Source organism: Tenrec ecaudatus, chromosome X (assembly GCF_050624435.1).
Source record: "Tenrec ecaudatus isolate mTenEca1 chromosome X, mTenEca1.hap1, whole genome shotgun sequence".
Lineage (NCBI taxonomy): Eukaryota > Metazoa > Chordata > Mammalia > Afrosoricida > Tenrecidae > Tenrec > Tenrec ecaudatus.
This window is the reverse complement of record NC_134548.1, coordinates 48703091-48728481: the sequence shown is the minus strand read 5'-3', so window position 1 is coordinate 48728481 and position 25391 is coordinate 48703091. Positions and strand designations below refer to the sequence as shown.

General features: G+C 38.1%; 1 pseudogene; it reads right to left on the bottom strand.

The window, feature by feature from the left end:
• Positions 1–3602: 3602 nt before the first annotated feature.
• Positions 3603–25099, bottom strand: LOC142433322 (transmembrane protein 19 pseudogene; annotated as a pseudogene).
• Positions 25100–25391: the final 292 nt, after the last annotated feature.

The following is a 25391-nucleotide window of genomic DNA, read 5'->3' as shown; positions in this document are numbered from 1 at the left end:
CACAATCCATGCATATACATATATCAATTGTATAAAGCATATCTGTACATTCTTTGCCCTAATCATTTTCTTTCTTTTCTTTTTATATTTTATTAAGGGCTCATACAACTCTTATCTCAATCCACACATATACATACATCAATTGTATAAAGCACATCCGTACATTCTTTGCCCTTATCACTCTCAAAGCATTTGCTCTCCACTTAAGCCCTCAGCATCAGGTCCTCTTTTTTTCCCCTCCCTCCCCGCTCCCCCCTCCCTCATAAGCCCTTGATAATCCACAGATTGCTATTTTGTCATATCTTTTCCTATCCGGAGTCTCCCTTCCCCCCCTTCTCTGCCGTCCATCTCCAAGGGAGGAGGTCACATGTGGATCCTTTTAATCAGTTCCCCCTTTCCAACCCACTCACCCTCCACTCTCCCAGCCTTGACCCTCACACCCCTGGTCTTGAAGGTATCGTCCACCCTGGATTCCTTGTGCCTCCAGCTCCCATATGCACCAGTGTACAATCTCTGCCCTTTCCAGTCCTGCAAGGTAGAATTCGGATCATGGTAGTTGGGGGGAGGAAGCATCCAGGATCTGGGGGAAAGCTGTGTTATTTGTTGGTACTACATCGCTCCCTGATTGACCCGTCTCCTCTCCTAAACCCCTCTGTGAGGGGATCTCCAGTGGTCGACACTTGGGCCTCGGGTGTCCACTCTGCACTTCCCCCTTCATTCACTATGGTATATATATATATATATATATATATATATATATATATATATATATATATATATATATATATATATATATATATATATATATATTCTTTTTTTGCATGATGCCTTATACCTGGTCCCTTTGGCACCTTGTGATCGCACCGGCTGGTGTGCTTCTTCCATGTGGGTTTTATTGCTTCTGAGCAAGATGGCTGCTTGTTCACCTTCAAGCCTTTAAGACCCCAGACACTATCTCTTTCGATATACGGGCACCATCAGCTAGGAAAGCACTTTAGATTGGACCTTCTTTCTGGGTCATATCGGTAAATCAAATTTTATTGGCTCCATGCGATCATCTTCATTAGCTTCAATCTGCTAAAGACTGGTGGAAACATCATTCCTTAGAGCTACCTGATGTATTAATAACACTTTTGGCACTGATTGAGTCGACCAAAAGCTTGCTGAGTCCAAAATATTTTCTTAAAATTGAAAACACTCAAACATGTAAGATTCCAACTCCAACAGCATCAATGGTCTTCTCCCTCTAGTGTCTATATTTCAGCCACAGTGTCTTCATTGCTTGAGATCGACAGCCTTCCCTTTCTTGGCTCATCTTTGAAGTCTTCTTAACCTTTCACAAAATGTTTGATACATCTAAAATACTGTTGGTGATGTGGAGTAACATTCCTGTTATCTTACTGCCATGCTTCAATGATTTGGGAAGATATCCACTGTGAATTTTGTTAGAAATTTGATATTAACCTTCAACTTAAAGTTGTTTCAATTAATCATTTTATTGGGGGACTCTTACAAATCTTGTAACAATCCATCATTCAATAGTATTATGCACATTTGTACATATGTTGCTATCAACACTTCCAAAACAATTTCTTTCTACCTAAACCTTTGGTATCAGCTCCTCTTTCCCCCCCTCCCTCACCACCCTCCCACCATCATGAATATTGTTATTATTTTTTCGTGCCTTACACTGTCTGTTGTTCCCCTCCACCCACCATTCTGTTATTTGTCCCCGTGTGTGGGAGGGGTGTGCTATAGATCCAACCATGTGATGGGTTCCCCCTTTATACCCCTCCCCCCAATGTCCCCACCATTCACTTACCCTCATGATATTCTTACTCCCACTAATATTCCTGAGGATTTTATCTGTCCTGAATTCCATGTGTTGAGAGATCTTATCTGTACCAATTTGTGTACTCCAATATAGCCAGATTTGTAAGGTAGGACTGAGTCATGGTAGTGGGAAGGGGGTGAGCATTTAGGAACTAGAGGAATATTATGCGTTTCTTTGGTGCTATACTGTACCATGGTTGAATTGCCCTTCCTTGTTACCCTTCTGTGGGGGTATGTCCAATCATCTACAGATGGGCTTTGGATCTCCACTCAAACTCCCCTCGTTCACATCCATACAATTGTTTATTTGGATCTTTTGATATCTGCTCCCGTTGACACCTCATAATCACACAGGCTGGTGTGCTTCTTCCATGTGAGATTATACGCCTTCCTGCTAGATTGCTGCTGTGTAATTTCAAGCCTTTAAGGCCCCAGAGGCTACTTCTTTTTTTTGAGGCTACCTTTTTTGATAGGCAGGCATCATCGTTTTCTTCACCATATTTGCTCATGCAAAACCTTAAAACCATGTTTTACCATGACACAAAAAGTTGTCTTGTTTTTGAAGACATTCTAATAAAACTAAGACAAATGTATTGCTGAGAGAACATATTTACAGCCACCTACTGATCAGAGACATATTTGAACATGCCTTATTTGAAATGAACTTATGCTCATAAAATGGAACCTTGAGAGCAATACTTTTTAACTAACAACTGTGTGTGTGTGTGTGTGTGTGTGTATGAAGAGAGATTGACAGATCACAAAATTGAATCTGAGACACCTTAAATCATTTTACCAAGGTCATTCAGCACAAATTTTAGATGTGAACCCAGGCATTTGACTGAGTACAGAATTCTTTCAGTTATTTATATGCCCTATATGATTTCCCCTTCACATGTCTCTTCTAGTTCTATTCTCTATATCTTAGCCAGAATCTCTTCTCAGATGTGATAGTTTACATAACCACATAATCAATCCTCTCTTCAGTAGATAATACAGAAAATAAGTTCCAGAATTCTAAAGTATAAAATATTTTTCCTCTTGAGATCAAACATCACCCACGTGTATCTGTAGAGGAGATCATGAATCAGATATTTGAACAGTTAAGCTTCTATTGTTGAAATTAGATTTCCAGTAATTGCCAAATTAATGCTTGTAAAGAACTTTTCTTTTTTGTTCTCTTTGCTTTGACTCTGTCCCTACCTCTCTGTCTTCCCTTCAGTCACTCAGTCCATATCTCTTTTTGTATTTTCTTCGTTGTGGGTTTCTTTCCTGCTCTCCTCTCTATATTTATGTACTATGTAATTCACCTTTCTTTCTGTTTCTGGCCTAGTCTTGTACGTCCACCTCTTGTTTCTTTTGCATGGTAATTTACAGAGATTTGCTAAAAAATAATTGCTTCATGAGAGATTTTCAAGTTTTTGAAATTAAGTTGCTTTTTTAAAAAAGATTTTTCTTTCTTTTCTTTTAACATTTTATCAAGAGCTCTTACAGATATTATTATAATCCATAGTTACATTAGATTAGACGTAGTTGTACAATTGTTGACACCATCATTTCCAATTCATTTTATTTTCTCTTGAACCCTTTTATATCAGCTCCCATTTACCCCTTCCTTACCCACCTTACGACCCCCCTGAACCCTAATATTGGGGTTTTTTTGCCATAACTTACACCTTACAATGAATCGATGCATCTAAAATTCTGATGCTCGCTTCCCTCGAGTGGGGTTATACAGTCCTCATTGATTTCAGTTGTCCCTCCCACCGCTATTCCCATACTCTCAGGGAATCATTACTCCCAATATTGTTTCTGACAGGTTTATCTATGTTGGATTTTGAGTATTGAACGATCTTACTAATACTAGTGTACATACACAGGTTTGGCAAGATTAGTGAAGTAAAACTTAAGGCCAAAATAGTGGGCTGAGAACATGTTAAAGAACTAGAGGATAGTTATGCATTTTATCATCACTCTACTGCACCCTTCCATGTGGCCCTTCTGTGAGGGACTGTCCAGTTATCATACAGCTGGGCTTTGTGCCTCCATATTGTCTATACTCCCTCATGTCAATTTGATTACTTGCTTTTGACATTCTATTCCTGTTGACACTTCATGATCACACAAGCTGGTGTGCTTCTTCCATGTGGGCTTTGTTGCTTTCCTGATAGATGGCCACTTGTTTAACTTCAAGACTTTAAGACCTCAGATGCTATATAATTTATTAGCTTGGCACCATCAGATTTCTTCACCGCATTTGCTTATGTACCCATTTTGTCTTCAGTGATTGTCTCAGGAAGGTGAGTATCATATATTGCCACATTATTAGGACAAACCCTTCATGTACTGAGGTATGATTTAAATAGAGGCCCAAAGCTCATCTGCTTCTTGGTTGTATTAATATATATATATATACATTTATATATATACACACTTAATCTTTATACATACTATATATACATATATGTATATATAATTTTTGCTTCCTTGTTATTTCCTCAATTTCTATTTTCTTTCCTCCTACCCTGCTATCCTGTTCACCTCTCAGTAATTCCTTTCAGGTACAACTCAATTGATCAAACATCACCAGAGACCTTACACCCTCCTCTCCATCAATTTTAGATCCCTGCTCTTTACCGGATGTAGTGGCTCACCACTGCCCTCCACCCATATCTCCTCCTCTCTCATGCCCCTGCCTCCCCAAACTGTGGATCCCCTTGCTGTCTCCTTGAGATTGCTTGGCCTGTCTACCTTATATAGATATACATCCAAAGAGAAAAACAGAAAGAAAAAAAGAGAAAAGAAAACATATACATAGTTCTGGGTCTAACTCCTGACTTTTGTGATTATCCCTCAAAATATTTCTTATAATAATTGTAAAGAGAAGACAACTGGATAAATTGTAGAGATAACTTTTATGATAAAACCCTGAATATGTAGTTGAGACCATTATGTTTTCAAAACCATTAGTGTTAATTAGTTGCATTTCTGTGAAATGAGTCTCTATTTCAACTCTCTCCAGAGAAGATCTCAGTATGAGATCTCCTAGACTTCCACTGTGCATGTGCATGGGGTAGTCCTACAACCTCCACTTAACTCCATGATTTAGAGCAGAGGTAAATAAACTATATCCTTGGGCTGAATCCTGTTTATTGCTTGTTCTCCTATGAGTTAACTGTCAAGAATGCTGTTTACATTTTTAAAGGTTTAAAAGGGAAAGCGACAGAAACCATATATGACCTGCAATGTCTAAAACATTTACATCTCTTTACAGAAACACAACAAAACAAAAACGTATTGACCATGCTTTGTAGAATTTTACATGAAAAATATAATATTTTTTTAGTTTTCTTGGACACTAGAAGGATGATGCCTTTGCTAGTGTTGCTGTAATAGAAATACCACAAATGGCTGGCATTAAAGAACTGATGTTTATTTTCTCACAGTTCAGGAAGTTAAAAATCCAAATCCAGGAGACTAGCTGTAGGGGAAGATGTTCTTTCTTGTGAAAGGCTACAGTTTATAGCAGGAGTCCGAAATCCACGTTTGAATCTACCCATAGAATCAGTCTCCGTTGAGTTCTTTGTGTCCATTGACCAGCAATGTGAAAAGATTTGCCTTCAGGCAGAATGTATTTGAAAGAGGATTATTATCATTTCCCTAGCATCCCAGGCAGGGGAAACCTTATTCTCAGGGACTGTCTATGACCTAGATAGAATTTGGGATACTAGGGTCCCATAGCAATAATTCATACCCTCACTGCCTTGGGCACAGAACCTTGAAACAATATTGTTAACTTTTCTATTTTGCAATAGTGTACATATCTCAATCTTGGTCATTTTCCTGCTTCTTTAGTCCCAAATACAACTGTGATGAATATATCAGCCACAACCATGATTTTGTGATAGTGTCCTTTGTTCTCCATATCCTAATTAAGTGGCCCCATTTCTGTGAATCTCTGAACACCATTACAGCATCCTGCTGAAGGTCTCCTTCATCTGAATAATTTCTTTTTGTCTTTGTCCTGTTTTATATTTAATAAATGTGTCTCTTTAAACTGCATTTTAATTTGGGCTCTCTTTTCTTTCCTAGGTCAGGACAAATCCTACTAATCTGTCAGTTTGTCATACTGTTGTGGCTTCCACATTGCTGTGATACTGGAACTTATTGTATCATATTTCAAGTACCCCAGTGGGCAGATTTGAGCAGAGCTTTCAGACTAAGACAGACTAGGAAGAAAGGAGGTTCACTTCCAAAAGTTAATCTAATCACTTAGCATGATGGTAGAACATTGTTTGACATGGTGCCATATGATGAGTTCCTCGGGTTAAAGGCACTTAAAACACACACAAGGAAGAGCAACTTCCTCAAATGAGAGTCAACTTTATCATGTTAATAGACCAAAGTTCTGGGAATCTTCATTTGCTGATGTTGCACAACACAGAATGAGAAGAAACATTTGCAAGCATCCATTAATATTCAGAATACAGAAAGTACAAAATGTATCTGGGAGAATTGGAAGATGTCAAACATGAAATGGAATCTACAAAAATGGAATTCCAAAAATGGAATCTACAAAAATCGATATCCTGGTGACCTACAGTGGACAGGTACTGGAAATTTCCAATCTGACCATCATGATTTCCTGCGCCAACTATGACAATGGGAAAGGGAATGGAGTCACAACCATGTTTTGTCTTTTGTTAGTTTTGTCTGTTTGCTTCCCATTTGTGTATTGCATGATTTTCTGTATATGAAATCCAGGAGAAGTAGATTTATAGAGACAGTAACTGGATTAATAATTGCCTAGGAGCATGGCAGAGGAGGATGGGGGGAACTAACAACAATGAGTATGACAAGAAAACATGCTGAAATTGATTATGGTGATGATTGCACAAATCTTAATATGACTGAGGGATTAAATAGTATATGTGAAGTATATACCAAAAAGAATATGTCAAGATCTATCTTGAAGGACAATGCTGCCTACAATAGGATAACATCCATAGGTCTAAAAGGAACACAAGTTAATAAGGCTATTACGTAAATTTATGTACCAACTATTAAAGTCAATGATGAGAAATTGAAGCATTTTACCAACTTCTACAGTCTAAAATATAGAAATTATACATCAAGATGCAGTGATAATTACTGATAAATTAAATAAAAATTTGTAAATAAAGAGGAAATTATGTAAACAAATTGGAAATTACAGCCTTGGGGATAGAATGATAGTATTTTGCAAGATTTGTTTATTTTAAATATAATTTAGCCGAGCCCTGATGGCATAGTGATTACACATTGGGCTCCTAACTGTAAGGTCAGCAGTTCAAAACCACCAGCTGCTTCTCAGGAGAGTTACAGTCCAGCAAACTTATTGGGCAGTTCTCCCCTGTCATTAAAAGTCATCTTTGACTCAATGATGAGTAAAAGAGGATACTGCATGATTTAAAATCAGTAACAGTGTGCTCTTATCACAATCCATCCATCTATCCATCCACCAATTGTATCAAGTACATTTGTATATATGTTACCATCATCACTTTCAAAACATGTTCTTTGTACTTGAGCCCTTGGAATCAAATAAGCTGATACCAATATTTTGATTTTTATCTCAAAGAATTCTTTCATTTCATTACACAAATTTAATAATTTAAGTTTTCATTTAATTTAAAGTATTTGGGAGATTTGGCATCTACCTTTTTGTTACTGATTTCTAGTTAAATTCTACCATGGTCTAAGAATATAATTTACATAATGTATTTACTTTTGAAGTTGTTAAAATAGCTCCGGTGTTTTAGACCTCCACTGCTGATAGAAGGGTCCATGGTGGAAACACACAAGTGCCTCCGCTGAAGAAACATGTGGCAGTCTGCTTCTAAAGATTACTGGCCTGCAAACCCTATAGTCAGTTCTAATCAATCCTATATGGTCTCTAAGAGTCTGAATAAATTCAATGTCAATGGGAAACTTGCTACAGTGTCTTCAATGATCTACAATGTAGTTTATCTTGGTGAATGTTAGATGCAAGCTCTAAAGAATGTATGTTCACTTTGGGTTGGATAGAATATTCTATAAATACCAGTTATATCAAGTTGATTTATATTGCTATTCAAGTCAATCATGACTTTCTACCTGCTTAATCTATCATTTTGTCTTTCCATTTTTCTTTACGAATTAGGTTGAAAACTGCAAAATCAGCAGTTCAAAACCTCCAGTGTCTGCAAGGGATAAAGATGAGGTATTCTACTCTGGTAAAGAATTAAAGTACTGTAAACTCACAGAGGCCATTCTATCGTGTCCTATAGGGTCACTATGAGTCAGAATTGACTCAATGGCAGTAAATTTCAGGAAACCTGGTGGCATAGTGGGTTATGTGTTGAGCTGCTAACCATGGCGTCGGCATGTTCCAATCCACCATCTGCTCCATGGGAGAGAAATGTGGCTTTCAACTCCTATAAGCAGTTGCAGTCTTGGAAACCCACAGAGGTAGTTCTACCCTGTCCTATAAGCTCACATTTCTTAGAATTAACTTGATACAGTTAGCTTGGTTTGGGAATTTATAAATTAATGATTTAAGAAAACAACAAAACAAACGCAAAAACACACACACACAAAAAGCCATCAAACCCTCTGTAAAAGGGTAGATAATGGCTCAGAGCAATCCTATAGGACAGAGTAGAACTGCTCCACGGGATTTCAGAAGCTGTCAATCTTCATGAAAGCAGATTGCTTCATGTTTCTCCCATGGAGCAGCTGGAGGATTTGAACTGCTGGGGTTTTTTGTTGTTGTTGTTGTTAATATCCCAATGCTTAACCCACAGCACCACCAGTGCTCCTTAATTTTTCATGGGGTGCTAAACTTTTCGATTATAATACTCAATTTGTCTATTTCTTCTTGTAGTTCTATCAGTTCTGCCTGTGGGCATTTTTGAACTCTGTTTTTAGGTATACAAATATATGTTATGATTTCTTTTGTCTTCTTGGAAAATTGACCTCAGTATTCCACAGTGCCTTTCTTTACCTCTGACAATATTTCCTCTTCTGAATTCTACTCAATCTGAAATTATTATCCCTACTTCAACTTTGTTTGATTATGTTAGCATGGAATGTTTTTCTCTATCTCATTATTGTTCAGCTGTCTTTGTACTCGATTTGGGTTTGTGTAGAAAGCATATAGTTGGAGCTTATTTTATTATCTACCGTTACAATATTATCCTTTAATTTGTTTATTTAGACCATTCACAATTAATATAATTATTTCATATTCTTTACATAAAGAATCTATACTTGTAACTTTTCTATATATTTCCTGAAGCGTCTCTGTTTTCTTCTCTGGTTTTAACTGAGCATTCTATAGGACTGCATGTGGTTACTTCTCTTAAATATTAATCATACACCTTTCCATAAATATCTAGGTTCTTTAGTGTTTTAAAAAGTCAATGCTATACCAGATCCCTGTATATACATTTCAAAAGATATTAGAAAATACGTTTTCATCACTGGTCCACAAACAGCTGTTGAGAGCAGGAGAGCAATAAAAACAATAAAACAGATTCATTACATTGTTATCACGAATAGGTTACCCTGCTATGTACTTGACCTAATTGTTCAAACCACGAAACTCAATTGTAACTCCTAAATATGACTCCAGAATTGATCTGAGCAATTTATCCCGGCCTCCAAATGCATAAATTGGCCACCAGGAGACTGAAATGTCTAAATTGTTTTTAAAAACAACTGTGTGAAGAAGTATGAGACGTTCACAAAGGTACCACCAACAAGAGTGGAGGCAAGGCCCACTACCATAATTTCTACATTTGCTCAACTGGAACTTTCTCCCTGGTTGTTATCAGGCTCAGAGTATTTTTACCCAGAACAAAGCCAAATTCTGAAGCTCAGGTGTTTCCATCAGAAAAGGGAGTGCAGCCAAGTGAGTCAACCGCTTCCAAAATCCAGTGCACTACTTGAAAAAAGCAATTGGGATTTCCCCAGGGTCATTTTCTATCATGTATATCAGAGTAAGCTCTGTGGGCACAGCTCCGTTACAGAACATCTAAGCCTAATTCCTTTGCCCAACTTCTTTATATTCTGAATCTAGATGCTTCTTTGTTTCCCTCTTCCATTTAGTGAGTTTCAAAGAAAAACATCAGCAAAGAAGTAAAAAAAGAAATCCAACCACTTGGAACCTAAAACCCCACTGTGATTTGGACTTTTCTTGTTAAAGCCATCGGAGACAATCCAAACAGGAACTATAGAAAACAGTCAGTTCTAAGGAGAAATAGCCATAAATTACCATAATAAGTACTTATAGTCATAGACATAATCCACAAAGCTAAAAAATTGGAAAAGCCCCACTCATAATTGGAGGCATTTCATGACACTTGATAAATAGGAGGAAGTAGAACATCAAAATGAGGGATATGTTGCCTCCAAAATCCTGAGGCCCACTAGACATTGTGCTTCCTGTTTAGTTGTTGGGGGCCAGATGCAATATCTTATTCTTCACTTTATAAGGAATTTCTTCATATTTTCTACACCACTGGACCCCTAGAAATTTTATTGAGGTGGAGAGTGCCTGAATATTCATTGGGTTGCATGCAGATGTTGTTCCAATGAATCTAGAGTCTTTGATAAATCCTCCTTCGTGGGTCCAATCATCATAATATCATCAATATAATGGACCAGTGTGACATTTTTCAGAAGAGATGGCATTCAAGTTCCCTTCAGACTAAATTATGGAACAGGACAGAAGAGTTGATGTGCCTCTCGGGGAGAGTTATGAAAGTGTATTGTTGCCCCTGCCAGTTGAAGGCAAACTGCTCTGGTGGTCCTTTGAGACTGGCATTGAGAAGAAGGCAATGGTTAAATCAATAGCTGCATACCAAGGACCAGGAGTAGTATTAATTGGTTCATGCAATGAAATCACATCTGGAATGAAGCTGCAATTGGAGTCACCACCTGGTTAAGTTTATGATAATCCACTATCATTCTCCAGGATCCATCTGTCTTCTTTACAGACCAAAAATAGGTGAGTTAAACGGGGATGTGGTAGGAATCATCACCCTTTGCATCCTTCAAGTCTTTGATGGTGGCACTAATCTCTGAAATCCCTCCAGGAAAGTGGTATTTCTTTTGGTTTACTATTTTCCTGGTCAATGGCAGTTCTAATGGAGTTCACTTGGCCTTTCCTACCATGATAACCCTTATTCCACATTTCAGGTGTCCAATATGGGGGTTCTGCAAGTTACTAAGTATGTCTATTCCAATGATGCACTGGAATGCATTCCAGAATGATGCATTCTGGAAGTTGGGAAGTAATGACAGGATGGCCCACTGGACCCACAGTGAGGCAAGCCTGAGCTAAAATTCCATTGATAACTTGACCTCCATATGTCCCCTCTCTGATTAGTGGGCCTTAAAAACAGTTTGGAGCTCCTGTAATTAGTGTCAGTTCAGAGCCACTTGCCAGTAATCCCAGAAAAGTTTGATTATTTCTTTTCCCCCAATGAACAGCCACTCTTGTGAAAGGCCACAGGTCCTTCAGTGATGTAGCAGGGTCCTTCTTCAAAGGGGCCTGGCCTTCCTCCTATCACTCAAGAGGTTGTGAGTCTGTAAACTGCCTCTGGCCTTGAAATTGATTGAGTGGTCATGACTCTATTCTTCTATTCACCTGATCTCCCATTCTTCTACCTGTATAGATCACATAAATATTTAGTATGTTTCCCATATATTTTACTCCTAGGGAAACTGTGGCTAAGTAGCCAATACCATAAGTACACATGAGACAGGTTCCTTTGGTTACTACGGAAACCTTGCTGTCCATTACGATAACCACTTCCACCCCATCTCTGTTGATTCGGTGCTGACATTCAGTGCTGACACCTGCCCTCTATCACCACAGAGCCCAATCAGCCCCATTGTAGGCAAATGTCAGAGTTCACTTAGGGAAGTTCCCACTATTAATCCTGGTGTACATAAAATAGCAATCACAGGAGTCTTCAGAGGTGCTGGGTCCCACTTCACAAACTTGTTCTTATGGTTGTGGTGAAAGGTATGTCCTTGGGGCACTCTTTTTTTGGGTCTATGGGATTATTGTGATGGATGCATTCCAACATACCAATTTCCCTAAGCTTTTGGATGCCTTCTTCTACAGTGTACCAAGATAGGTCAGGTACCTCAAGTCGGTCTAATCTAGGTCGTCTGGAAGCCCATGCTTCAGTGACCCATCCAAATAAGCAATTAGATACTCACTTAACCTCTCTTGCTGAGAAGTTGAAGGAAGAATCAGTGTTTAGGGATTCTAAGAAACTCAGGCTGGTCTAATGCTACATTCCTTGCACCAGTATCCCACACCCTTAGTAACCATTCCCAGAGATATTCCCTAGGTGTCTGCTTGTATGTATTAGAAATCTTTTTTTAAAACATTTTATTAGGGGCTCATACAACTCTTATCACAATCCATACATATACATATATCAATTGTATACAGCACATCTGTACATTCTTTGCCCTAATCATTTTCTTTTTTTTCTCTTCTTTTCTTTTTTTACATTTTATTAGGGGCTCATACAACTCTTACCACAATCCATACATATACATACATCAATTGTATAAAGCACATCCGCATATTCCCTGCCCCAATCATTCTCAAAGAATTTGCTCTCCACTTAAGCCCTTTGCATCAGGTCCTCTTTTTTTTTCCCCTCCCTCCCCACTCCCCCCTCCCTCATGTGCCCTTGGTAATTTATACATTGTTATTTTGTCATATCTTGCCCTATCTGGAGTCTCCCTTCCCCCCCTTCTCTGCCGTCCATCTCCAAGGGAGGAGGCCACATGTGGATCCTTTTAATCAGTTCCCCCTTTCCAACCCACTCACCCTCCACTCTCCCAGCGTCGCCCCTCACACCCTTGGTCCTGAAGGTAATATCCACCCTGGATTCCCTGTGCCTCCAGCCCCCATATGCACCAGTGTACAACCTCTATCCTATCCAGTCCTGCAAGGTAGAATTCAGATCATGGTAGTTGGGGGGAGGAAGCATCCAGGATGTATTAGAAATCTTGAGCAGATCTTTATGAATATAGCGTATTTCTTCCTTAGTCATCATCCGAGCCTCACCTTTAAGAACTTTCTGAGAATTAATTCTAGTTACAGATCTACAGAAAATAATGGGTGGTGGGGGTTTTTTCTAGAGGCTCTCAGCAGTATCTTGTAAAGCATTTCCCCCAGGCAAAGCTACAGATGCAGCCCCACCTTAGCATTTCAGCTTGATCAGTTTGGTTAATCTATCTGCTCAAGTGTGAGTTGTTTAACTGATAGTGGATTAATCCCCTCAGGTGGGAGGGGTGGATCTATTGACTAGGGTGGCTCAATTGACTCTAGGGCTCAATCTTCTCCTCTTCTGTATCATCAGCCTATATGTTCCCATCCCATGTTTCAGGACCCAATTACTCCAGATTAATGCCCTTACTTTTATGTCAGACACTGTTCTAGGTATGCAATTCAGATGATTCTCGTATAATGAGACTCTGGATTTGGTTTTTGTCAATGTCAGCTCTATTACTAGAGGAGAGAAGACTCTCCTTTGTAACATGTGCAGAAGTTTTTAGGTCTGTTATTCAGCACTTGAGAAGTGCTTCCGAGGTTTTGAAATTATCCCTTTCCTTGATCACATTTTCTATTGTAAGGAAGACCAGTTAACCAGCTTCCCTGTACTTCTCATCCTGATAAAACTGCTGGGAAAATATCAAACACAAGATCACCCAGAGCTCCTCCTCTCACCAGCACTTCATCTATTGGTGGTGATACTTTGGATATTAGCTTTGGGACTTCATATCATGCACTAACATCAAACACTCTAGTAACAGTGGCAGACTGATCCATGCCTTTAGGGCTAGCTATTGCATTATCAGTTCTGTTAAGCCTAATCAAGCTGGAGAACCAATTGGAGAAGCCCGTAATTATGATCTTGTGTCTCTAGCACCACCTCTAGTAGCAATTGTGTTAGTCTGGGTAGACTACAGAAACAAATCCAGGGAGACTCATATGTGTATAAGGAAGAAGTATTTATACAAGAGCAATTGAATATTGAGATCACATCTCAGCCCAGTCCAGATCAAGGCCATAAGTCTCATATTTATCCCATATGTCCGATACCAATCTATGAAGTCTTCTTCAGACTCATGTAACACATGAAATGATGCCTTGATGCTGAATTCAGGAAGATCACAGGCCAGTGGGTGGAAAGGTTTGTGGATCCAGTGGCAGTGTAAGCATCTCAGCACTGACAGGGGTCTCTATGTGGCTTCTCCAGCACAGGGCACTAGTGTCACTCCATGTGTTGGTCATCTGGAATGTCTCCAGGGAGTATATCTGTGTCCCCCCTCCAGCGAGCTGTTCATTTCTGTGGCACCTCCAAATGAGGTCATCAAGCTATGACCTGATTGACAGACTAGACTCCACCCCCTTCCCTGTTCAATCTCAAATTGACATCAGATTATGTAACTACCACAGAGTTCTTGTGCTTTGGATTTACCCAATGCAATGCATCATTTGATCTCTTGACAACTGCTTTCAAGACCATTGATTGTAGATTGAAGCAAGACAAAATCCTTAACAATTTCAATATTTTCTACATTTCTTATGATGTTACCTATTGGTCCAATTGTAAGGATTTTGATTTCCTTTACATTGAGCTCCAATCCATATGGAAGTCTGCAATACTTGATCTTCATCAGCAATGCTTCATATCCTCACTTTCTGCAAGCAAAATGTATTTCCTTCCTTCTGGCTTCCTGTGATACTCTTTCTTTTTGGCTTCCTTTGATAATTCTCTAGAATACCAGATAATTCGTATAAACTCCAACAAAGAATCACATCTAAATTTATTCTTATGGAGTCCCCAAGTCCATCAAAAGTAAGAACTAAGATGTGAGATACCTGGTAAATTGTTTAGGATGTTACTAAATAATTAGGATGTAATAGTATACGATCACCACATATTTGCACATGACATAAATCTGGTAGGAGGAAGTTCACAATTGTTGGCAAGCCTAGTCTGGGCAACAACTCAAGAACCAGGTTTTGGTTTAGGTTGGTTTTGTTATTGTTTGTGTTTGATTACGCTGGTAGTCTTTGACTTATAGTGGGGTTCTATTCTGATGTCTCCATTATAGGTTGGTTCTACCATAAATCAAATAACTCATTAACAATTTATTGTTTCCTTTTATTATCAGTGCTTTAGAAATCTGAGCTTTAATTGTCTTACAGTTATTTTTAATAGGAGCCTTGGGGTGTACACGGTAATGTTTTAGGTTTCTAAACTCATGGTCTGCATGTAGGAATCCCCCTGCTCTCCAAGAGAAAGATACAGCTTTCTCCTCCTGTAAAGATTTACAGCCTCAGAAACCCAAAGGGGGCCGTTCTACATTGTTCTATATGGTCATTATGTGTGGGAATTAACTTGATGGCAATGAGTATAAGTGTCATCTAATAACTCACTGCCATTGCTTTTATTTCAACTCAGAGCCACCCTGTAGCACAGGATATAACTATTCCTGTGGGTTTCCAAGACTGTAGTTCTTTATGGGAGTAGAAATTCTAGTCTTTCTCCCCAAAAGTGGCTAGTGGTTTCAAACTGGAAAATTTACAATTAGCAGCCCCAACAAGTAACCACTATGTCACACAAATAATAAAAAGTGTATTCCAACGATAAAGAGTTTAATGATGTTGGTATTTTGTTAGTTGTAACAGTGACTCCACTTTTGGATGGTTCTGGATCATAAGGATAATTCATGGAATAAGGAATATGTTTCTAGTAAAATAAAATTAGTGAACATTTCCTACATAATCCTTTTCTTTCTTCCTTCATATATTTCATGGTACGCTCTCACTGCTTCCCAAATATGCTTGTTGACTTTAACAAAGCTATCAGCATTTTGGACTATGTTTTAAAGCAAATGAAGTCCCTGATTCAGTTTAGAAAATGTAATCTAGAAAGAATGATTTGAATAGCACATCATAAAATTGAGTATTGTGGTAGCTTGACACCATTAAATTTCCTCACCACATTTGATTATGCACACATTTGTCTTCAGTGATCGTATCAGGAAGGTGGGCACCCAGTGATATGATTTTTAGTTCTTTGATGTCTGGGGTCTTAAAGGCTTGAAGATAAAAATGTGGCCATATAGTTCAGAGGCAACAAAGCCCACATGGAAGAAACACACCAGCCTGTGTGACCACAAGCTGTCGAAGGGATCAGGTATCAGGCATCAAGGAACAAAAAATCATATCGTTGTAAATGTGGGTGAGTGCAGAGTGGAGACTCACAGCCCATCGGTAACCAACTGGACACCCCCCCTACTGAAGGGTTGTGGGGAGGAGATGAGCCAGTCAGGGTACAAGCTAGCAATGGTGAAACATATAACTTTCCTCTAGTTATAAAATGCTTCTCCACACCCCCCCACCTATCATGATCCCAATTCTATCTTACAGATCTGGCTAGACCAGATGATGTACATTGGTACAGATAGCAACTGGAAACACAGGGAATTCAGGACCAGTGGTGAGAGTGGTGATGCCTGGATGGTGGAGGGAATGTGGGGTAGAATGGGGGAACTGATTACAAGAATCTACATATAGCCTCCTCCCTGGGGGATGGACAGCAGAGAAGAGGGCAGGGGGAGACATCAGACAGTGTAACATATGACAAAATAATAACAATTTATGAATTATGAAGGGTTCGTGAGGTAGGGGGGAGTGGGGAGGGAGGGGGAAATGAGCAGCGGATATTAAGGGCTCAAGTAGAAAGCAAATGTTTTGAGAATGATGATGGCAACACATGTACATATGTGCTTGACAAAAAGGGTGTATGTATGGATTGTGATAAGAATAGTATGAGTCCCCAATAAAATGATTTTTAAAAATTGAATATCATGGAGTGAACATCTGATAATAATACCATGAACAAATAACATGCACAGCATTATATGTAATACACATTGTTAACAATAAGATTTACTAAACAAAAAACAGAAGTCTTTAAGTTTGGTTTGTAGGTTGAATATGGGTGGGGAAGGAAGGGGGTAACACGAGGAGCTGACGCCAGGGACTGAAGTAGAAAGAAAATGTTTTGAAAAAGATGATGATAACCTATGTACAGATATGTTTGACAAAATGGATAATGTATGGATTGTGATAAGAGCTGTAATAGCCCCCAATAAAATAACTTTTTTAAAAAACTGGAGATTATTTGTATTTCTGTTATCCAAACTCTGTTGGTCTTTTACATCCTGCATTCAAGATAGCATCCTTATCTGCAGGCTTTTCCCTCTCATTAGGAATGCAAATGAATGTCCCCCAGAAACTCTTGTTGACAAGTGAGTCTTACCATTTATATCACGCAACCACCTCTAGTGAAAGAGAATCTAGGAAAATGAGCTTTTAACTTTTCTAGCCTTCCTGTTGGAAGTTGACTGGAAAGAAAAAAATGAGAAAGGATGTAGAATAATTAATAAAGGGTGACAGCCTCTATTGACTAGTCTATCAAAATTTCAGAAACTCCACACCCTTTCATTTTATCCCCAACATATCAAAGAAAAGAGTTGTGACATATATGATTGTTCTTTCTTTTTTCATTTTTAAAGACCCATTTTATTATTTTACTTCTCTGTAAACCTGTTATTCCAGTCTCTCTATAAAGACACTCTTATTTTCCAGAACACTGATATATATGATGTTTGGTCATCTGATAAACATATGGCAAGCAAAAATTAGTCATGTAGGTGGTTTATGGAAGGATAATAACTATGGAAAATTAATAGGCATGGAATAGAATTGAGCAGGAAGAGCTTCTGAGTATGAAGTAGATCTGAGAAATTCAATTTCATTCATCTCAGTAGAGTACTCAAGGAATAAAAATGAGGCCTGCATTAGGCAGAAAAGGCCAATCTGCCATGAGTTGGAATTGGTTACAGGCAATTGGTGGTGTTTGTAGACCGTTTACCACCTTAGCAAGTCATTGGCTTGGAAAAGGAGGAATTTTGTTTAAAAACTACAGGGAATATTGAAGACACTATAGATGGAGGTCATCATGTCCATTCACAGCTGAATGGCAACTTATTTCTTGATGGAAGATCTGGGGGGTAAACCTCATTGGCTGCCAATGAATGGTTTTCAGTTATATTGAGTTCCTACTATGGATAAACTGGTCTAGACTAGATTCTTTGGTGATGTAAAAAATGTAAGACAATTACTCTTGGTAGTTATCTAACCTGGTGTCAATTTGAGTATTAAGGGTATAGGGGCAGAGTCTAGCCTGTCAATCAGGATATAGCCAATTAGCCCTCTGCATGGGCATGGCCTCCTGAGGATTCTGGGAACTCAGTTCCTCCTTGGAGGTGGGGGACACTCTCTCTCTAAGATTACTCCCTGAGAGATGCTCTACTGACAAGACACATGGCACTATGCTGACAGACCCTGTGCCCTGAGAACTGGAGGAACCACGTGGAGACCCTGCCTGGGCTGAAATGTTTCTATCACCACTGGATCCACAAGACTTTGAACTCACTGGCTTGTGATCATTCTGCATTCGGTGCCATTGTATCTGTTTCGTGAGTCTGAAGAGGACTTCATAGATAGTATCAGACAAATGGGCTAATATATATAAGATTTATGGAGTTGATCTGGACTGGGCTGGGCTGTTTTCTCAATATTCAACTGCTCTTGTATATAAAGCTCTTTCCTATACACATATGAGTGTCCATGAGCTTGTTTCTCTAGTCTACCCCGACTAACACAATTACCATGTTGGTTCTTTTCTGTTCTCCCCTTTAGATATTATATGTTCACCTGTCTACATATTGCTTATATTCCTGGAGATAACTTCCATGACATATACCACTGCCCCCCCCCCCCGAGTTTTGTGGTTTCCAATTGGAAATCTTTTATGTAGACTAAAAGGAGGGTGGAAAATGGGGAAGTAATTTCTTTCCTTATCCCCATTTGAGATTATCTTGCCTAAAGCTCATTGTTTTATCAAGATTGTTCTGCAAATTTTTAAGTTCCAATAACCTCTCTTTCTCTTTATCCCTTCATATCTTCAGACTTGTGTAGAAAAAGCTACCATTACCTGTAACTGTGCAGATAAGTTCCCATAGTATTTCTTGTGGTTTCCTTATACTCTGTCCAAACCTTTATTATTAGACCCTTTGTAAATCAAGCCTCTTCAAATTATCTTAATTGCAGCATACCATCTGTTTTCATCTGGGACTCTGACTCACACAGTTGATTTTTTATTTTATATGCATATGCCATTTTACCCAGTTAGATTTATTTAAGCAATTTGAGGCAGAAGAAGCACAATTTACATTGCATTTTTCAATGAATATGCTTTATCCAACAGTTTATCCTGTTAATATTTGTTTATTTCTCTATTCAATTCAACAAATATATATTTAGTGCCTACTGTGTAGACATGTAAGGACCCTGGTGGTTCTGTGGGTTAGGCATTGGGCTGCTAAATACCAGCCACTCTGTGGGAGAAAGAAGCTTTCTGATTCTGTAATGATTTATAGTCTCATAAACCCTAAATAAGGTTGATATGCGTTGGAATAGACTTGATAATACTGGGTTTCTGGTTTGTGTTTTAGGGCTTTATGTACCCTGCAGGAGAAAGACTTGGCTTTCTACTCCCATAAAGAGTTATAGTTTCAGAAACCACACGGGCAGATCTACTCTACCCTCTGGTCGCTATGAGTCAGAATTTATTCAATGGCAATGAGTTTTATTAGTTTTTTGTTTGGTTTGTTTTTTGAGTTCTTTGTGTGCCATGTGCTATAAGTTATTGTAAATGATGATATTGTTGGTCCACCCCTCAAGGACGACCCTAGAACCAAGACACAACTCATATACCCAAGCAACAAGGGAATTGTGATTGCAATATGTCTAATGAATTATGAAAGCATAGCGTGTGAATCTTGCTGTTTAGGAGTTCAGGAAAGGCTTTGCTGGGAAACAAAGGCATGCTTGAAATGAGTTTGAGAAAGTTATGATCAGAAGCTGTTTTCTTGTAACTAAACAGTGAGTGAAGGGAAAGACAGAACTGGAAAAGCTTGTAGAAGCTAGATCTTAAAGCATACTAAACTCCTTGCTAAGGAGCACAAATGTTGTTCTATAAATAATAGAAAGTTATTCAAGAGTTCTATTCAAGCAAAGTAAAAATGATCAGATATACCTTTATAGTGTTGTCCTGACAATACTCTGATAGGTGGAGAAAATTGAGACTCAAAGGGTGGTGGGTTTAAGGGGCTATTATTCCGAAGGGAGAATACTTTGAACTAAAGTAATAACAAAAGAAAAAACAAATCCCTGGCCATTGAGTAGATTCTTGTTCATAGTGATACTCTATAGGGTCTGTATATCTGAGACTGTATATCTTTATCAGAGCAGACAGTCTCATCTTTATCTTGCTGAATAGCTGGTGGGTTTTGAATAGTTCACTTTGTGGTTAATAGCCCAACACTTATCCTACAGTGTTATCAGTAGGGAATAATAAATATAAAAATGAAGGACAGGTTCTGTTATGAAGATGGTGTCCACAGAGTCATCAGGGCAAGAGAATGTGCCACTTCAGGAAGGCATTGTGATTCTAGTGTAATACTTGCATGCTGGGAGGAATATAAACTGATTTTCAATCGTCTATAATTATCTACAAGTAAATGCCCTGTCTTAATGGAAAATGAGCAATGTGATGTTAGTGTTTATTATTGTTTTTAAATGGGAAGGAATTATCTTTGCTTCATATCTCTTCTGTCGTTATGTAGTGAAAGCATCATTTTTGTCTTTTTAGAAACAACTATATATGGGGGAAGAAACTTTATGGAAATACCATGTAAATAGACAGTTACATTGTGACTTTGCTTATTTCTATTTTCCATCACACAATATTGCAAGCTTATCTCTACCAAGGAATAGCCTTTACTTGGTTTCCTTGGTAGCCTAGATATTTTTCTTCTTTATAAAAACAAAGAGTTATGTGACCTGAGCTAAAAAATAGAAAGCAGTGGCACTTCCGCCATAAAAGTATTGCATTTAAACGCCAACCATTTGACATAACACGGTGTTTTAAGTTTCGATACCCATTCAAAAGGACTTTTTCTGTTGATAACTTATTCATACGGTTACTGATGGTATTAAATGATATTCATTGTGTATGTTTCAAGAAGAGAATACATTTTGCTCTTAAAGTAACTCTGGAATAAATCTCTAATTCAGTCCTTTGGAAAACCTATATTGACAAAATCGATTGTATTACTTGTTTTTGATACGTTCATCATCAAATATAAATATTGACAATGAGTAAATGCAGTAATGTAAGAAAAAAGGATGAACTTCAACTAGAAAGGCAAAGGATAAAAATAGGCATAGAACAGCAAAGGATATTTAAATGGACAAAGTATCTGAAAAAAAGTTCAACCTCATTAGTAGCATGGAAATGGAAATGAAAACAAAATTGAATTGTTTAACCATAAATATACAAATTTCTAAAATATTAATACAGCTTTAAGTAAAGTTGAGTGAATTGAGATGCCTCAAATATTCCTGATATAAATCAGTAAAATTGTCACAAGTTTACTTGAGGGTAATATGGAAATCTGTATTAAGATATTTAAAAATATTCACTCTCTTTCAGCTACCAATTTCATTTCTAAGAATGTGTCCTAGGGAAATTAAGACAAATATTCACGGATTTAGTCAAAGTATATTTTCAGTATTATTTATCATAGAAAAGAATCGTGTGTGTGCATGCACGCATACAATGGTGGAAGAGAGGATCAAATATACCACAGAAAATATTTGTTTAAATCTATTTACCTAAATTTTTTATTATGTATAAACATGTTTCTAATCAAGCTTGGTCCCTACAGGAATTAAAATGGCATATGTGGGGGAAACAGGATATTGCAAGAAGGATTTAGTTACATACTGGAACATAGAACAAGTAAAAACCAAAATACAACCACACTGCCTTCAAGTCATTTCCAACTTACAATGACCTTATTTAGGGTTTCTGAGTCTTTGTAAATCTTTACAAAGCAGACAGATCTCATCTTTTTCTTACAGAGTGGCTGGTGGGTTTGAACTGCTGACCTTGAAGTTGGCATTCCAACTGGAACATGACAGAGCCATCAGGACTAGTAGCAGCTAAGATAACATGACTCCAGGATTCAAAACCGAATAAAAAGGGGGAGTCAGTTGTGTAGCATTAGTTACCTGAGGAGGAGCAATGGTTGGGGAAAATGGTCAGCTCAAGGTAACAGTACAGTGAAAGACCCAAAGTAATTACTATCTTGTTTCATGCTATTTCCTTCACTACATCTTGCAGGTGACTCAATGAATCTCATTGACATGGTATATATAGATTAGTCTCCGGTGGTGGTAGATGTAGTGGTGGGTAAGCGTAAGAAATGTAGAAAATAGGGAAAAATGGATCAGGATTTGGGGGTGCTGACTAACAGAAGTAATCTCACAGTTGACCTCCTTTTGATATGCAGCACCGACTTGTCCTTCACTTTCCCAAACACGGCAGTACAGCCATCAACGACTGTATCACAGCAAGATGATATAATGCAACCACATTATCACGGAAACGCAAAACATCATCTAACATTGACCTGCACAGAATACAATGTGGGAAAGGGAACAAAGAAAACTTAAGTTGCACAAAATATAACTGTTTCAGACTTCACTCTGTAGCAGGCCATGAAAGATAAGATGGATATCATGATGGTCATCTTTCTTTTTTGTTGAAATCATTTTATTGGGGGCTCATACAATGCTTATCACAATCCACACATACATCCATTGTGTCAAGCACATTTGTACATTTGTTGCCATCATCATTCTCAAAACATTTTCCTTCTACTTGAGCCCTCCACATCCGTTGCTCATTTCCCCCCTCCCTCCCCACTTCCCCCTACCTCATGAACCCTTCACAATTCATAAATTGTTATTATTTTGTCATATGTTACACTGTCCGATGTCTCCCCCTGCCCTCTTCTCTGCTGTCCATCTCCCAGGGAGGAGGCTATACATACATTCTTGCGATCAGTTCCCCCTCTCTACCCTACATTCTCTCCACCCTCCAGGCATTGCCACTCTCACCACTGGTCCTGAAGTAGTCATCTGTCCTGAATTCCCTGTGTTTCCAGCTCCTATATGCACCAGTGTACAACCTCCGCTCTATCCAGACTTGCAAGGTAGAATTCGGATCATGGTAGTGGGGTGGGGTGGGGAGGAAGCATTTAGGAACTGGAGGAAAACTGTATTCTTCATTGGTGCGACATCACACCCTGACTTACTCATCTCCTCCCCTACACCCCTCTAGGAGGCAAATTAACTGGGATTTCTCATGAAAACATGACCCTAAACCTCCAAAGCAAGGGAGCAAACACTCTGAGGTGTTTGATTGTACACAAACAGCTTCAACAGTTGTTCTCTGTTCGTTAGGCATTGTAAACATATCTATCATAAAACTTGTACCTGTTCAACTTTTTATAAGTGTACAACGTATTGACCCTAAATACATCAATTAGCTGTACAAAGCTAGCCTTAAACAATATGCTTTTTAAAAATCATCATTAGTCCTCCCTTTCCCCCTTCCTTCAGCCCCTGGTAACTACTAACAAATTTTGGTCTCCATACATTTGCCTTTTCTTATCTTTCTATATAAGGGAAGCCATATAATAGTTGTACTTTTGAGATTGACTTATTTTGGTCAGCATAATGTCGTCAAGTTAATTCCATATTGCACCATATGCCATTTCTTCTGTCGACTGAGTAATATTCCATTTCATGTGTGTACTATGTTTTATCTATCCTTTGGTCTGTTCATGCATATTTCAGTTGTTTACACCTTTTGTCTATTGTGAATAGTGCTGCAATGAATAATGGTGTGCAAATGTCTGTTTCAGTTATTTTGAGGATTAAGGTACACCTGACCCAAACCATGGTATTTTTAATTGCATGAGAAAGCTGTACAATATATAAGGTATACCACAGAGAAACTAATGCATTTGTATTGTGATATTGGTGAAAAATATTTGACTGCCAGAAAAACAAATCTGTCTCGAGAGAAATACAGTCAAACTACTCCTTAGAAAGGAGAGTGTCTTCCATTCTTTGGTTGTTTTATCAACAGGAACTAGTCCCTGGAAAAGGACTATCATGCTTGGTAAAGTAGATGAACAATGGAAATGGGCAACACTCTTAATGAGATAGACTGACGCAGTGGCTGCAATGATGTGCTCTAACAAAACAATTGTGAGAATGGCATTGAATCTAACAGTATCTTTTTTTTCTGTTGTACATAGGGTTTTTGTTGTTAGTTATGGTCGAGTCAGGACCAACTCAAGTTGAACTTGACTCAGTGGTACTTAACCCTAAGAACCAAATCCTAGGAGTGAAATTGTTGAGTAATGTTGAGTTCTGCCGTTTTTGGTTTTGAAGAACTGGCACACTTTCTTCTACAACAATTGTACCATTTTGTAGTATACCCACTAACTGTTGATAACGGTTCCAATTTCTTCATATATTTGCCAACATTATTATTTTCTTTGTTTGCTTTTATCGTAGTCATTATAATGGGAATGAAATGGTATCACATTTTGGTTTTGATTTACATCTTTGATGACTAATGGTGCTGAATGTATTTTCATATTCTTAGTGCATGTTCACTTTAGTAACATATTTATTCAAATCTTATGCTCATTTTGTTTGTGTTTTGTCTTTTTGTTGTCAAAGCTTTATGTACTTTTTGGTTATATTAGATTCTGTTAAATATATGGTTTCTGAAGGTACTCTCCTAGTCAGTAGCTTGCATTTTCACTTTAGTGGTAAAGTTCTTTGATAAACAAAATGCCTTAATTTTTATGAAGTTATATATTTTTCTTTTGCTGTTTGTGCTTTTATTGTAATATATAATATACAGTTGTTCTTGAACGTTATGCCTGAGAGTGCTGCCCCTGTTCTTCTAAGAATTATAAGGGTTTAGATTGCACACTTAAGTCGTTAAGTCATTTTGAATTTGTTTTGTGTATGATGTGAGCCCTACATACCCTGTTTCGTTTTTCTAATATCCCATTGTCCCAGTACAGTTTATTGAAGGCTCTTCTTTTTTTACTGAATGAACTTACTGTCCTTTTCAAAAACTTTTAAAGTGCTGTCTTTGTCCATTACTTCTACTGTTACCTGTTGACTTCTCATATATGGCCCAAATCATATTGAGGAATCCTCCTACTATATGTGAGTTTATTTCTAGATTCTTACTTCTATTACTCTGATCTGTGATATTATTATCATTCTGTTTTAAATACTGTTGCTGTATAGTATATTTTAAAATCAGAAAGCATGAGGCCTTTTACTTTGTTCTTCTCTTTCAGCATTTTTTTTAGTTGAAAGGATTTCTTGCCATTCCATATGAAGTAGATGACTGATTTTTCTAATTCTGTGAGAAGTGTTTTAGGATTGACCAGAATTGAATGACATCTATTGATCA